This window comes from Chiloscyllium punctatum, chromosome 13 (assembly GCF_047496795.1).
Source record: "Chiloscyllium punctatum isolate Juve2018m chromosome 13, sChiPun1.3, whole genome shotgun sequence".
Taxonomy (NCBI): domain Eukaryota; kingdom Metazoa; phylum Chordata; class Chondrichthyes; order Orectolobiformes; family Hemiscylliidae; genus Chiloscyllium; species Chiloscyllium punctatum.
The window spans coordinates 27,507,447-27,523,912 of record NC_092751.1 but is presented as its reverse complement, the minus strand read 5'-3'; positions in this window follow the sequence as shown (position 1 = coordinate 27,523,912).

The following is a 16,466-nucleotide window of genomic DNA, read 5'->3' as shown; positions in this document are numbered from 1 at the left end:
CTATTTGTCAAAGTGAATATCTGGGAAATAATTTATTAGGCTTCAGCGAAATAACATCCTTATTGCTAGAGGTGATCATTATAATAGATGAAAAGCTGTGTTCATATTATGGCTGTAACTATAATAATGGCGGCAAACAGCTAGAATAGTGTCAGTGCATTTGTTGGACAATGCTTGCACAGAGTATGTGAATTACCCTGGATGTTCCCAGAGATGGCTGGGCTGACTTTGGTTGAGTAAGTGCTGAAGCTGCATGAGATGCTGCTCCTTTGTAATACAGAAACTTACTGAGTACAGGCAAAGGAACAAAGCAGCAAATGGCATTGCTTATTGTTTCAGAATATACCAGAGTGTTCATGGCTGCCACTGCACACAATCATGCAATGAAAAACAGGCTCATCACGCCTGTGCCAGCAAGTGCACATCCAAAGGCTTTTTAAACGTTTGTGAGGTTACCTGCCCCAACCACCTTCCTAGACAACGCATTCCAGATTCAGGTTACCCTCTCGGTTCGAAACATATTTCACAAATTCTCTCTCAAACCCCTCCCTTTCTCTTTAAAAGTGTGTCCTTTATTTTTTGATCCTTTGACTCAGGAAAACAGCTGTTGTCTGTTCATCCTCTCCATACCCCTTATGCTCTTGTACATCTGTACCAGATTCCCACCTCAACCATTCCTGCTGCAAAGAAAAAACGAGCAAATTTAGCCCTCCTCTTTCATACTCACTTTTGAGTACTTACTTGTCTTGTTACTTCTGACTTGGATCTTCCCAATTTATCGGTGTTAAATTTCATCAGGCCATTGATCTGGCTATCTGAATAATCTGTTTAAATCCTCCTGTAGCCTAACCCTTCCCTCCTGACTGTGATCCACCCCCAGCCCATCTTTGTGTCATCCACAACATTGATCATCATTTCACTGCTCCCCGCCTCCACATTCTCACAACCGTCATTTCGGAATATCACAAACAAGCCGTGATTTCCTTCCTGTTCTCCAGATGTTATTCAGAGGGTTATTTGACAATTCCAGTTTCTTGCTTTCCCTATTTTGGTGAATTTATGACTGATGTAATTAACACATTTTATGAGGGAGCCACAAATAGCATTTTCGACACAGAGTTGAATTCACTTTTTACACTCCACCCCTCTGCATGTTTTATTTATAAACCTTGTAAATAAATTAGGATAAACTGGGTTTGGCATCTTGCGCTGGAACATTAGCATTTTGTGTGGCACTGTTCTTTTTAACATTCCCTGCAATAGCCAGAGCTGATGAAAGTTTTCATCTGCAGGATGGACGTGGACTCATGCATTGTTTGTTTAATTCAACGGGTGTGATGGGGATAAATATTCAATTAAATTCTATATTATGGGCAAACTGCAGAAGGTGAAGCCATATTCTCATATCCACCTTGAATGGGAAGCGAATACATACTGGAAAATAATCAAAAATATTGAAACACCACAGTAGGGGAGAAAAAAAAACATGTCATCTGCACTTGATGGAGATTTAGAAATATATAGTACATGTACAACCTGACCAAGGACCAAGTGATAGAAGAGAGAGTACAAGAAATCCTTTCTTAATTTTGAATGAATTCCAGAACCCGATTTTCTTGAATTCTGATGGTTTCTCATCCAATCTCACCATCCAGTCTTTTCTGCGTATAAACCAACATTTTCCGTATTATCATCAGTTCTGAGGAAGACGTACTGGACCTGAAACGTTAACTCTGATTTCTCTGCACAGATGCTCCCAGACCGACTGAGCAGTTGCAGCAACTTCTGTTTAGTTTCAACATTTTTATCGCAAGTTCTCACAATGCAATACGTCATCGATAGTTAGAGCCCTGTCAAACAGAGGAACTTTGTAATTTCTCATTTAACGTCCATAACAAATTACTCAAGATTCAACAGAGATAACAACTCTTTGTTGTTATCATTCAGATCAGACACTTTGTCACAGTTCAGAAAGAAGAAAGAAATCAAAAGAGCTGGAGCAAAACTCAGTAGATCTGGCAACATCTGAGCAGAGATGCAAAAAATTGACATTTGATTCTAATAGGACTTTTCAGAACCATGTCACATCATATGACATATGTTAATTCTGTTGCTCTCTGCAGATACTTCCTCATCTTTTTCGTTTCTCCAGCAATTTCTGTTTATATTTCATGTTTCCATTATCTCTATATTTCATGTTTCTTGACAGGTCTACACATTGAACTTGGTAATATTTGTGCAATATCGTCATTTCTCGTTCTCTTACAGTTTGTATTCCTGTGACACTTGAATTACAACCGAAATCTGCTTCTTCTTTAAGATAGAAAGTAAAAACAATTCTGAACATCCTATAAATCTCAGGAGATCTATTTTTAAAAAAAATATGTTTTAGAGGCAGCTGAACTTCATGAAATAATACCGATAGATTATTGATGATGGAACACTCTGTGTCCTTCATTGAATAAGCTTGTCTCCCCACTCTACAAATGTTTTCAATGCATGACATAGAATTATTACAACAAAGGTGGTGAAAGCTTAGCCCATTGTCTCTTCCAGTTTGGAATGAGTGATATCTCTACTATTATTCTCCTGTATTGTCCCCATGGCCCTGCACATTTTCTTATTAGTATCTGTTTTTAATTGTAAGCATCCTGCAAGATATGAACAATATGATCAACCTCAAACAAAAACAGACGTTGGAGGGAAAGCTCAGCAGGTCTGGCTGTATCTGTGAAGAGAAATCAATGTTAATGCTTCAGGTGCGGTTACCCTACTCAATCTGTATTTCCAATGATTAAATTGTGTGTATATAAAATAGAAAATATCTTTGTTGTGAACTATACTTAATTCTATCTGACGTTAAGAGTGTTGATGACATGTGGAATATCATCGTACTCCTCCTGCAGTCTCCACAGCCACTGCCCCCATTCTTCCCTAACTCCCAGCCAAACGTGACTCATTAATTCAAAAGTCTTAATGACTTTTGGTTTTGGACTGAGGAGAAAAAGCGTAAAAATTACTGCTTTATAGCAAATAAAACAGCTTTAAAATGTTTGTCCTTTTCTATAAATTAATTACTCAAGCATATTATGAATGAAAGATCCAACCTTTCTTTATTAGAGCAGGGAGAGGAAGATTCAGAGAAAATCACACTTCCTGTCTATGTGCAGAGCAACTGTACGCAGTGACAGTGTGTTGGCTGGCGTTTCTTCCCGTGGAGGAGAGATCAGCACAGTAACAACATCCTGATTTTGTTTCTTTTTTTGTGGAGGGGCGGAGATTCGGGGTAAGATGGTGACAGCATTGCAAATGTACAACAGGGCAGTCATCTAGCCTGCGTTAAGAAAACGTCCATCACTCTCCCTCACAACTGACTTCACGAGAACAATTGGTGATGGGAGATGTGATCAATAGCGAGCGATGTCATCATCCAGTCCAGTCCAGTTATATTGTGAACTGAATGCGCTGTATTAAAGCTTGAACAGTTTTCTCAGTGACTGTGATTGATATCAGTCTCCTTGCATTGTAACTGTGTCACTGGAGGGTTTCCCTCTCCTATTGGTGAGGGGCTTCACTCAGTGCGCTATCCCAGTGTAGGAGCAGATGCATCAGCTCCTACAATAACAAAGATCAGCAGCTGCACAGACGTGGAGAGGACAGATCTGAATCTGAGAATAATGGACTGAATAATTAAACCAATGGAGAAGAGGCTTTCCTTGGGACTTTTCAAAATTTTTCTCTGTTGGGAATTTCTACCATATTGGATATTAGCGGTGCTGGTTATTATTTTGGGCGGGATGGAGGGTGTGTTAATAACCTATTCTCGCTATTGTTGGTGTTTTCTACCTCTGTCCATTGATTAATCCCATAAACAATTTTGAACATCATTGCAATTGCTGTTATCAATATTTGTCAAAGAAAGAAACTATTGTCTTCGATTCAAATTGCAGTCTTCATTCATCTGAAATGCAGACCACTCCCTTACAAACATCTGAGAACAAAACTGTGGACAACCTCAGGATCCCATTTGGCCCTGAATTGATTTATGTCTTGTGTTATCTCTGTCACGAACCCTGTCCACTACCAGCTCATAATATCCCCAGTCTCCATCTCTGTGTCAATGCTGTGTCTGAACAAACCATTGTCTGCACGTTGGTAAAATTCAGACTTTATATTTCAAGCTCTATTCTGGCCACTTTTACAGTTACAAGTATTTCAATCACAAAATTGTTCTTGTCTCGGACGTTACTTCATGATTAGGACAATGTATCAGAGTAAGAATGTCGCTTGATGTAATTCAGGAGCAAAGCTTATTGAACGAAAGACATTGTTTCAAGCGATTTGTTTCAAGTCCTACCACAGATGATGGCAGAACTTCAATAAAAATGATAAGAAATGGAATAAAGTGCATTTCACGAAAAAGAGCCATAAAACCCACATTTTGTCTGACAATCTTGCTGTTTCACTGATGACATTAAAGAAGTCTAATGTTACTACCCGGTCTGGGTTAAGTGTGACTTCAGACCCATATCAATGTGCTTTCTTTTATAGTGGCTTGTGGAATGGCCTCACAATCAGGACAATTAGTGATGATTAATAAATGCTGCCCTTGGCAAAGATGCCGACTTCCCATGGAATAACAAATTTGAAGCTTAAACCAAATAAAAGAAGATGCTGGAGATCTGAAATTGCATAAGAAATGCAAAGCAAAGAACAGAAAGTGCTGGGAGCTTTCCTGAACTGAAAACAGTTGGAACATAGTGTGAATAATGCTGGTGACAGGGAAGTCTGCTGTGAAAGGGAGGAGGAGTGAGCTAAATCGATAGAGAAAGAGAGAGATAGAAGAAAAAGAACAAACAAAGGGAATGATGATCAGCTGGGATGGAAATAAAATATGAGATCCAACTCATTTATTTTCAACTTTTCCCATCTTCCTGAATATCTTGCCCATGCCGGTACATGTATACCCCGCTTATCAAATATTCACTTTTTGCCACTTCCCTTTCCGAAAAACCTCCATTACGTCCTGTTTTCGCTAACCAAAGGAAATCTGAAGAGGATTTTCACTTCTACCAAGAAAGATGATTTTTCCCACATAAATTAATGCTGCTTTGCTTTATGCCATATCAGCTTATGAAAGGTTTTGTAGGAACACTCTACTTTCAAATACCGAGGGTAACCTGTATATATCTAAGATCACGTTTAAAGTGATTTGATCCCACTTGTCTGTCTTCGCTGAGTGTCGTCATCTTCTTAAATTTATTAATGCGAAATAGGTATCTCTGGCTGGGCCAGCATTAATTCACTTATTTGATTGCCCTTGAGAAGACCTTGAGCCTCAATGGCACTTACACAGAGTGAGGCACTCAAGGTGACAGCTGCACAGGAGGTGTGCAAAGCAAGGTCGACTTTCGCAAGATTAATATTATTTGAAAAGTTAGAGATGTCAATTCGTCAGTGTAATTAAGGTAAGGAAGATGGTGTTCCTGAGCATGCTGGTCCATGTTTTCAAGCCTCTGTATCTTCTCCCTTTTGGAAGAGGTTATAGGAGATCATTACCAGTTTTTGAGAGATATTTGATGTGCCCGCCTTTAGTTCACAATGAGAAGTATAAATGGATGGAAGGTTGACTTCCATGATAGTCTGGGCTGTGCACACAACCGTCTGTAGTTTCTTCTGGTCCTGGGGAGAGCTGTTACCGTCACACTATTATGCACATGAATAGAATGCTTTCAGTTGCCAGTATGCAGAGCGTGGGAGAAGGCAGTTCCAAAATATTTAGATGTAGCAATTGGTTATTAAATGGATATCCAACTTCTAGTTTCTGTTTTGACAACAATTGAAATTTAACCAATGTTGCCAACATCCAGCCAAAGAGACATCACATGCTTCAAAACAATAGAGAAGCCATCACCATCACAACGAGGGAGAGCTAGACAGACACGTATAAGGAGAGAGAAAACAAAACGAGGGAAACAGAATGATAGTCAGTAAAACAGAGAAAGGAAACAAAACAAAAAACAGTCACATGGACAGGGAGAAGGGGAGATAGTAAGTTCTGGGAAAGAAACAAAAGACAGAGAAAAGGAAACAGACAGTGTGAGAGAAATTGTGAGACACAAAGCACACAGTGAGCTGGGGATGGGGTCACAGTGAGCTGGGGATGGGGTCACAGTGAGCTGGGGATGGGGTCACAGTGAGCTGGGGATAGGGTCACAGTGAGCTGGGGATGGGGTCACAGTGAGCTGAGGATAGGGTCACAGTGAGCTGGGGATAGGGTCACAGTGAGCTGGGGATAGGGTCACAGTGAGCTGGGGATAGGGTCACAGTGAGCTGGGGATAGCGTCACAGTGAGCTGGGGATAGGGTCACAGTGAGCTGGGGATGGGGTCACAGTGAGCTGGGGATGGGGTCACAGTGAGCTGGGGATGGGGTCACAGTGAGCTGGGGATAGGGTCACAGTGAGCTGGGGATGGGGTCACAGTGAGCTGGGGATGGGGTCACAGTGAGCTGAGGATGGGGTCACAGTGAGCTGGGGATGGGGTCACAGTGAGCTGGGGATGGGGTCACAGTGAGCTGGGGATGGAGTCACAGTGAGCTGGGGATGGGGTCACAGTGAGCTGGGGATGGGGTCACAGTGAGCTGGGGATGGGGACACAGTGAGCTGGGGATGGGGTCACAGTGAGCTGGGGATAGGGTCACAGTGAGCTGGGGATGGGGTCACAGTGAGCTGGGGATGGGGTCACAGTGAGCTGGGGATGGGGTCACAGTGAGCTGGGGATGGGGTCACAGTGAGCTGGGGATGGGGTCACAGTGAGCTGGGGATGGGGTCACAGTGAGCTGAGGATAGGGTCACAGTGAGCTGGGGATGGGGTCACAGTGAGCTGGGGATGGGGTCACAGTGAGCTGAGGATAGGGTCACAGTGAGCTGGGGATGGGGTCACAGTGAGCTGGGGATGGGGTCACAGTGAGCTGGGGATGGGGTCACAGTGAGCTGGGGATAGGGTCACAGTGAGCTGGGGATGGGGTCACAGTGAGCTGGGGATGGGGTCACAGTGAGCTGGGGATAGGGTCACAGTGAGCTGGGGATAGGGTCACAGTGAGCTGGGGATGGGGTCACAGTGAGCTGGGGATGGGGTCACAGTGTGCAGGGGTGGGGAATGGGAGGTGCTGGGGGTGAGGACCAGAGAGAGCTCGGAGTGAGCTGGGAGAGGAAGATGAGGATTTACTTTGACCTGTACCAAGGTGTACAGGCTGATCATAGTAAGCAAGGATGTGCAGAACAATGGCTGTAAAATATGTCTGAGAGGCATGTAGGTTACGCTGCACACGGCGTGCGCGAGGCGAGATCAACATGAACAAGATCAGTATTATCTGAGATTAGAGAGTACATTCATCCGTCTAATAACAGTCAGGAAGAAATTTTTAATGAGCCAGCTGCTCTGTGTTTCCAAGCTTCCATATCTTTTAGCCTGATGGAAGAGGTTGTGGGAGACCATTACTGGGGTGTGATTGGTCTTTGATAATGTTAGAACAAAACATTCCAGCTCAGAAACAGGCCATTCGGTTGTCCGAGCCTGTGCCGATCCAAATCCTCTATCTAAACCTGTCGCCTATTTTCTAAGGATCTGTATCCCTTTGTTCCCTGCCCATTCATGTCTCTTTCCAGAAACATCTTAAATGGAACCACTGGTCACAGTTCTCCATTTTGAGAAACTCCCTCCCCTTACTATTCTCTGCCTCCTGTTGCCCAGCCAGTTCTTTCTCCACGTAGCTAGCGCACCATGTGACTTTCACTTTCTCCATAACCCGACCGAGGGGAAACATACCAAACGCCTTCTTGAAGGCCATGTACATGACATCTACAGTATCTCCCTCATCAATCACTTTTTTCACTTCCTCAAAGAATTCTATTGAGTTGTTAAAACATGACCTTCTCTGCACAAAACCATGTTGTCCATCACTGATAAGACTATTTTCATCCAAATGAGAGTAGATCCTATCCCTCAGTATCTTCTCTGGCAGATTCTCTACCCCTGACATCAGTCTCACTAGCCCATAATTAACTGGATTATCCCTACTACCTTTCTTAAACAAGGGGCTTCACAATTTTCCAGTCTTCCACGACCTCGGCCGTGTTCAAGGATGCTACAAAGATATCTGTTAATGCCCCAGATATTTCCTGTCTCCCTTCCCTCAGTAATCTGGGGTAGATGTTGGCAGCTTTTCTGCGGCAACGAGCCATGTAAATGGAATCAATGGTTGCGATGTTAGAGTCCGTGTTGGTCAGAGCTGTGCATCCAACCTTCTGTAGTTTCTAACAATCCTGAGTAGAGCAGTTGCCGTACCAGGCTGTTATCCACCAGGACAATACGCTCTCAATGGTGCATCTGTAGAAGTAGTGTATGCTGATTTTCCTGTATCACCTCAGGAAGGAGAGGCATTGTTGAACCTTCCCGACCATCGGACCTATGTGAGACGTTCAGGACAGGTTGTGAGTTATCATCACTCCGAGGGACTTGATGCTCTGCACTCAGACAGAGGCTTTTAGTTTGACGGATAATATATTCGCATGGAATGACCGTGGGTTAACACATAGAAATCGGAGAGTCAGGATTACTGGATCTTCATGATAAAGGTGTATCGACTGGATTACCACAAATATCAGGCCGATGGCATCAGTTATTTACAATCTGCACTGATAGCCTGACGGCGGGAGCTGAGTGCAATATACATCCGAGTTTGTAGATGACACTGAGAACCAAAATTCAGGCTGTTATTTAATGGAGAGGACTCCCAAAAAAAGGAGCAGTACAATGAGATTGGATTGTTCATGTGCATGAAACGTAACGTCAGCATGCTGATGTTGCAAGTAACTAGGTTGGTTCATGAGGCGGGTTCCTGGTAGGAAAGGGTTGATTTATTGTTTGCATCGAAAACGCTGGGGCGATTATTCATTGCAGTTGAAATGCATAAAGGTGATCGTACTGAAATTTACAAGATACAGAGGGGGCTTGACAAGGTAAATGCTGAGAAGGTGTTTCCCCTGAGCCTCGAACTCAAGGAGATAGATACCGAATAACGAACACCAATTTCAATCTATTCTCAGAAAGTAGTGAATGTCTAAAATTCCCTATTCCAAAGGAGTTGTGGATGGATACAACGAATTGCGTGGGAAAGCGGAGTTCAGACATGTTCTTATTAAATGAGCGTTCAGGCTTGAGGGGCCGAATGGCCGACTCCTGTTCCTTTTTCTTGCATTCTTATGCTATGCTTTTGGAAAGTAACGGGTTATTTTCCTGGAAATCGTATTGTACAATGTTGCATTCAGGGAGACCAGAAGATTTCTTTGAGTTAGCCCTTGGTGGGGTATGGTGGTTGTATTCACTGTGAATCTGGGTCTGGAACATGACTCACATATGGAGCAGAAGTTACAGCGAGGGGAAGCCTGGAATGAAGGATTGGGGTTGGTGGCCACTTTCTGACCCAGCCTGAATGTTCTAAGTACATTTCTGAAACTGCACCTAACCATCGGAGTGACCTCGATCTGCCCCTGTGTAGCAGGGCCGAAGGGCTGAATAGAACATCAGAACACAGGGCTGAGGGTCACGAGGGGGCCATTCGGCCCTTTGATACTACTCCACACGTAAATAAGGTCGTGACTCATCTCATTGTGGTCCCAGCTGCATTTTTCTCTCCATGCACCATTATCCCTGATTCACCTGTCTATAAACAATCAGACGAGGCCAGCCTTGCTTTCATATAAAGATTCAACCATCCCAAACTTCTGAGAAAGAGAATTCCCACTTTAATGAAATCCAACTTTGAGAATTTCTCCTCAATCCGGTTCTGACTGAAGTTGGAGGGTGTCAACAGTTTCCTTTTCTATTCCCACTTCTCCACTGCTCATAGCACATTTTAAATGTAACCAGATTGGTGATATGACCGATTATAAAGGTTTCAGACTGGGCCAGATTCAGTGACAGGGACAAGTCAGGCACATTTCTTTCATCAACCGCAGGTAACTATGAGGGCTAATGGAGCAGTATGGTGGATTTGTGGTTAGCACTGCTACCTCATATCAGCAATGAGCTGTGGTCAATTCCAACCTCATCCAACCCGCTATGTGGAGTTTGAACATTCTTCCCGTGTCTGTGTGGGTTTCTTCCACGTTCTCCAGTTTCCTCTCATATTCCAAAGATGTGCAGCTTAGAGTGATTGACCATACTAAATTACTAAGAGTGACGAGGAATGTGTAGGTTAAGTGCGTTAGTCATGGGAAATGCAGGGTTACATGGATAGGGTAGGGGGGCATGTCTGGGTAGGATACTGTTCGGTGGATTTGTGTGGACTCGATGGGCAGAATACCCTGCTTCCACACTGTACGGATTCGATGACAATGACTTCAAGTTTGGACTATGCAAACACCATATGGATATCTCGTTGATCCATTCACCTCAAGGCATTGTATATTTCAATAAGATCAGCTCTCATTCCAAGAGTAACCTGTTAAAGTCTCCATATTGTCAGCCCTTCATCCATGGAATAAGTGAAGGGAAGCACCTCTGAATTGCTCCCAATATTACTATATCCTTTCTCAGATCAGGATACAAAAATAAAACTAATCTCACACATCGATCAGTCGGTTTATGTTTATTTTCTCAGGGTGCAGTGAGTCTTTGAAACACTCTTTCCTGCAGTGTATTCGAGGCAGAGATATTGAATATTTTTGAGGCAGGTTCACGAATCACAAAGGAGTCAAGGATTATCGAGGAATGGGTAGCAATATGCCTTGTGGAGAAAATGTATTCAGTGGTACTGAATGGCACGGCTCCAGAATATCCAGGAATTAAACGAAATTATAACATCGATAAAGTTTTAACGGAGAAGCAAGACGGCAGCGATCTGAAAGGTCTGCTTTGCTGTGCTCTGAATCACAGTGGTAATCTAACCTACCCCACAACAGTCATTCACTTAAAATTGAACACTAAATGAGCTATAGAACCCTTACTAATTCCGTTTTGTCAAGTGGAAATAACAAAACATGGGAAAGGATCGAGTAAGTCCCAACATGCAGGGCAACGTCAGAAGCTGTCAGTATGCCTGAGGCTGTAGTTGCAACCCCCTCTGCTCGTTCGATGGACCCAGTTACTCACCAGGCCTTGGTCACCGAGTTAATCAAGTTACGTGAAATGATTGAAACCATGATTGAAGAAATATTCAGTAGGAAACTAGAACCACTCTCAGCCGCGCTCCAAAAACATGAACAGCAACTTGAAAGCCTTGGAAACAGAACGGATGAGGTCGAGCGCCAAACTGCAGAGGCAGAGACTGTGATCGATTCCTCTAAGGAGCGGATCCTCGCCCTTGGAAAACAGGTCCGTACCTTAACTGAAAAAGGTGACGACCTCGAAAACAGGGGCAGAATTAAGACTGTTCATATCATCGGCCTGCTGGAGACATAAGGTGTTCAGCCAGTGAGTTTTTTTCGAGAACTGGCTGCCGTGTTCCTTCACTTCGAAGCTGAAGAGGGACGAGTGAAGAGTGAGTCAGTTCATCGGGTTATGGAGCGTAGGTCAGACTCAGACCAAAGCCCTCACCCTGTCCTTGTGCGATTACGTAGTTGCAGAGACAATCAAAGACTTATGGAAGCTTCCAGAACACAGGGAAAAGATCCGACGAGGACTCCAGAATTATGCTCTTCCAGGTCTTTTCAGCGGCAGGAATTGAGAAAAGAAAATCTTTTGATGATATCATGAGAAGATTAAGGGAACTTGAGATTCAGTATTCCTTCATGAACGCAGCGGTGCTCCATATGCTTTCAATAGTTCTATGCACTGGTGGATCTTTCAATAGATCCATTGACGATCCAGAGGACGCGAAAACTTTGTGGACACTATAAAGCAGGCTGGATGCTTTAATGGATATCGACAATCATGTTTCTCTCGTTTTAAAGAACGTTTGTTGAATCTTTCTGGTATTAAGTAATATTAAATTACAGTCAGGGATGGGTAGAGTACTCACTGTTAACTTGATTAATATTGCTACTCGTTTTTCTCTTGCTTAGTTTGTGTGTCGGGTTCGGCTCAAGCTGGAGGGAGTTATAAAGCTGATCATGAAGACTGAATGCCTACCTAAAGGCATTTCAATCCAGATTTTTGTGTTTAATTGCCAGGGATGTAGTATTGATAATGGGGCAGCAGATAAAGATTCGTGACGTGCAAATGCACCCAGTGGGGGGGGGGGGGGGGGTGTTAAATGCCTCTCCTGATTGCCATTGGCACTTTGTAGCCTGTATTCTGTTTGTCTTTATATGTATTTAGTTGTAGAAAGTTTTGAAAGCTTGTTAGTTGTAGTAGTTTTAGTTAGTATGTTTTTTTTAGGCTCGATGAGTCTTTTTTCATTGATGCTCAGCAATGTGTAATTTGAGTTCTTCCTCTCTGGAGTTCAAATGTTGTTCCAGTGCGTAATGGCTAATGTCATGCTTAAATGGTGTATCTGGAGCATTAAGGGGAGGCAGTAAAGAGGAAAAAGGTACTTTCTCGCCTTAACAATGAGAGGGTGGATCTTGTCCTATTGCAGGAGATGCACATTGATGACAAGGAACATTTGACATTGCAGCAGTTTGGGTTTGATCGGGTTTATTTCTAATCATTTAATACTAGGAGTATGGGAGAAGCCATACTGGTGAGGAAGAATCTTCCATTTAAATTACGAGATTGTATTAGGCATCCACGGGAGGATCATAATCCTCAAACATATATGGGGAAGAAATGGTATTTTGAATGTTTATTGCCCCCTGGTGCACAGCCTTAAATTCCTGATAGATGCATTTACCAAATTAAGTAATATTTCTTCGCAGCACATTATTGTAGGAGGAGACTTCAATTGTCTTTTGCACCCACGGTGGACAGAATGCCCAAAATCCCCAGTACCATCTTTACGATCTGAGCAGTTAGTGGATTTTTGTGTGGAACTGGGGCTGGTAGATGTTTGGAGGCAGATCCATCTCATAAATAGGGATTTTACTATTTTCTTTAACCCGCAGAAATGCCACACGAGGGTTGATCTCTTCCACACCTTGCAGCAATCTTCAATTCGGTGGTGTTCTGTACAATTAGGAATATTACCATTTCTGACCATGCAACAGTCTACTTATTGGTTAAGATTAAGGGCAATATAACAGATTCGAGACAGTGGCGAATGGATCCCTTTATTCTTAAGGATAGAAAGTACATTGAGTATTTCTGTAATGAATTCAGATCTTTCTGAGCCATTAATTCAGATTCAACCAGTAACCCATCCATTCTATGGAAAATTGCTAAGGCTTATGCCAAAGGAATAATTATTTCTAAGGATATGGCAGAAGTTGGAGCAGGAACGCTTGCTCCAGGCACGTTTGAAGGCAGCTGAGAGGGCATACTGTGATAGACCCTCGGTGGCTCGGCTGCAGAGGATCACAACACTTCGGTCTACAATGAATTCCACGCTCACACAGACAGCCAAGAAGGAACTTACTTCTGCAAAACAAAGTCTGTTTGAGCATGGTGATAAGCTGGACAAGTATTTAGCCTATCTTGCGAGGTAAAAGAGAGACCCAAAGCCACTACCTCAATTAGGGAAGGTAATGGAACCCTTACCTGAAATCCCATAAAGGTTAAAGCAGCATTTCGGAGATTTTACTCCGAATTATATCAGACTGAGCATTATGAGGAGAGGTGGACTACGATGGAGTCTTTCTTCAAGAACTTGGATCTTCCAGGGGTAAGCCCCAAATAAGTGTCTTGCCTTAATGCACTATTGTCAGTGCTGGAGGGTGTAGAGCAGCTTCAGGGCGTAAAGGCGCCCGGTCCTGACGGATTTCCAAGTGAATTTTTATGTGGAATTTATAAATCTATTGTCAGGGCCGATGCTTACCATGTTAGTCACTCACACAGTCACGACTGCATCCCACCATCCTTAAGAGAGGTTCATGTCTCTCTTATTCTTAACAAGACGAAGACACCGGAAGATTTTGCTTCTTATAGGCCCATCTCACTTTTAAATGTTGATTTCAAAATCCTGTCTGAGACCCTTACATTACGGCTGGAAAATGTGTATCCTTCCATTGTCAAACTGGACCACACCAGCTTATAAAGGGCTGCAGATACACGAACAATATTAGGAGATTACTCAATATGGTCCCAGCGTGTCCAGAACAAATTATACAGGTATTAGTGATCCCTTTAGACGCAGAGAAGGCATTTCATTGGGTTGAGTGGCTGCATCTCTTCTATATGTTAGAATGGTTTTGTCGAGGCAAAGTTTTTATCAAGTGGGTTAGGGCCCTTGAAAGCGATCCTCTGGCCACGTTTCTCACCAATGTTGTGAGATCCTATAACATTAATACTCCTAGAGGCAGTCCAAGGTAGACCCCTTCTGCCAGTGTTGTTTACATTGGTGATTGAGGCATTGTTGAAGGCCATCTGCAGGGACCCCAACATAGCTGCCCCAGAAGTGGGAGTGAAGTCACGTAAGATTACATTGTCTGCAGATGATGGTTTAATATTTTGTTAAATCCCACAGTTTTGGTACCTCACCTCATGTAATGCATCAGTTCGAATGGTGCCTTTTCTGGCTATACAATTAATTTTACAAAGTCTCAGGCCATGTCTGTGGGCGATCTTGGGGAAATACCTGATGATGATGGAGAATCTTGGTTACTTTTTCAATGGTCCTGGGGGTATGGGGATATTCTCTATTTAATTACGTTTATTAATCCTATCTTTGAACTTACATTTAATGAGGAATTCATCCATTTGTTTGACAAAATTAAACAAAACCTTCGAAGATGGGAGGCACTTCCAGTGTCCTGGCTAGGTCGGATAGCTCTTTTTAAAATGAATTCCCTCCCATGTTTGCTATACCCCGTGTGAATATTTTGTTTAATGTTTCCCAGGCATACATTTAGGAGACTTAATGGATGATTTAGCTTTTTGATTTGTCACCATAAGCTACCCGATATCATGTTAACCAAGTTACAATGACCCCACAGTTTGTGGTGAGTAGTTCTCCCGGATATTAACATCTATCAATTAAGCTCTTCTTTACCCGATGTTAGTGAGGCCTCGGCATCAATATGGTTAGATATTGAAGCTTCTCAGGCAAAGTGCTCCCTTATTAGTCTGATATTCATAGACAAAATGAGGACAGGTACAAAGAATTGCCATTTTCCAATGAGTATCAATGATTTTAAAGTAGGGAGGGCAATGTGTCCGATCGAGGGCAATATTGCCACACATCATTTCTTATCCAAAAATGTGGTGTACCGTGTTTCCGACCGGGGATACTGGATTCCATGTTTAAACTATGGGAAACTCGTGGGTATATCTTGCTACGATGATTTATCTGAGGGAGAAACAAGTAAGTCCTTTGATCAAATAAGTGTTAACTATAGACTACCGAGTAGAGATCTCTTCTGTTTTCTTTTCATCAGATCAGAGATATTATTCAAAACAGAACCACGCTTTTAACAGACCCGTACAGATCTGATACAGAGAAGAGGGTGCTTAGTGCTAAGAACACACTCTCTGTCAGTACCCTTTATCATTTGTTGGAGAGTGGGTCCTCAGACGAGACTTTGTGCTTTTCTGAGGTCTGCAAAGAGATTTGGGCGTTCAGATCTCTTCGGACACAGGGGAGGATATTTGTGAAAATGCAAGAAGGATGTCGATCTGCGAGAAGTCTCTTGCCATGTAGTTGAAGATTCTTCATATATTTGGCCCCAGATCCTCTCTCAGAATTCAAGATGGGAATATGTCTTAAATACAGATTGACTAAGGGCACTCTTACTCATTGCTTGTTGACCTTCCACCAGCGCTATAGGAGCGGTGTGTTCGATGGGATTGAGAGAATTTTGGAGACCGAATTGGAGCTGGATCAGGTTTCCCTTTTCCTGGGCCTGCCCAGTTTACCTTACTCACATGTGCATATGAAAAAAAAATACTTCGATAGCCTCACTCTCTTTGTTCAGAAAAAAGGTTCTGTTGTGTTGGGTGTCTGAAAATCCCCTGGGTTTATTGGGTTGTCGTCACCTCTTCAAGGAGCATAGCTCTTTGGACCTTTGTAAAGGTATGTTGCACCAGAAAATAAAGGACTTTTATAAGACATGGCAACCCTTTTTGAATTACCAAATAAGGACTTTTATATAGCTATGACGAACTTGACGAATGAATCTAATGTCCACAGAGGAAGAAGTACGAACAAATGAACGTGTATTAGTTAAGGTTCTAGAAGGTTGAGAGCTATAGTTTTGTTACACTGAGTTCTACTATTTGTTTTTTTAATTTTTAAAATTTTCCTTCGGTCCGTTGATATACCTTGTTTTTTTTTAATGTACATGCACATGGGTGTAACTGTGTTCAATTTGCATTGTTTTCCGAGTTCACTGAAGCACTAAAAAGATTTTCTCTGAATAAAAATATTTTT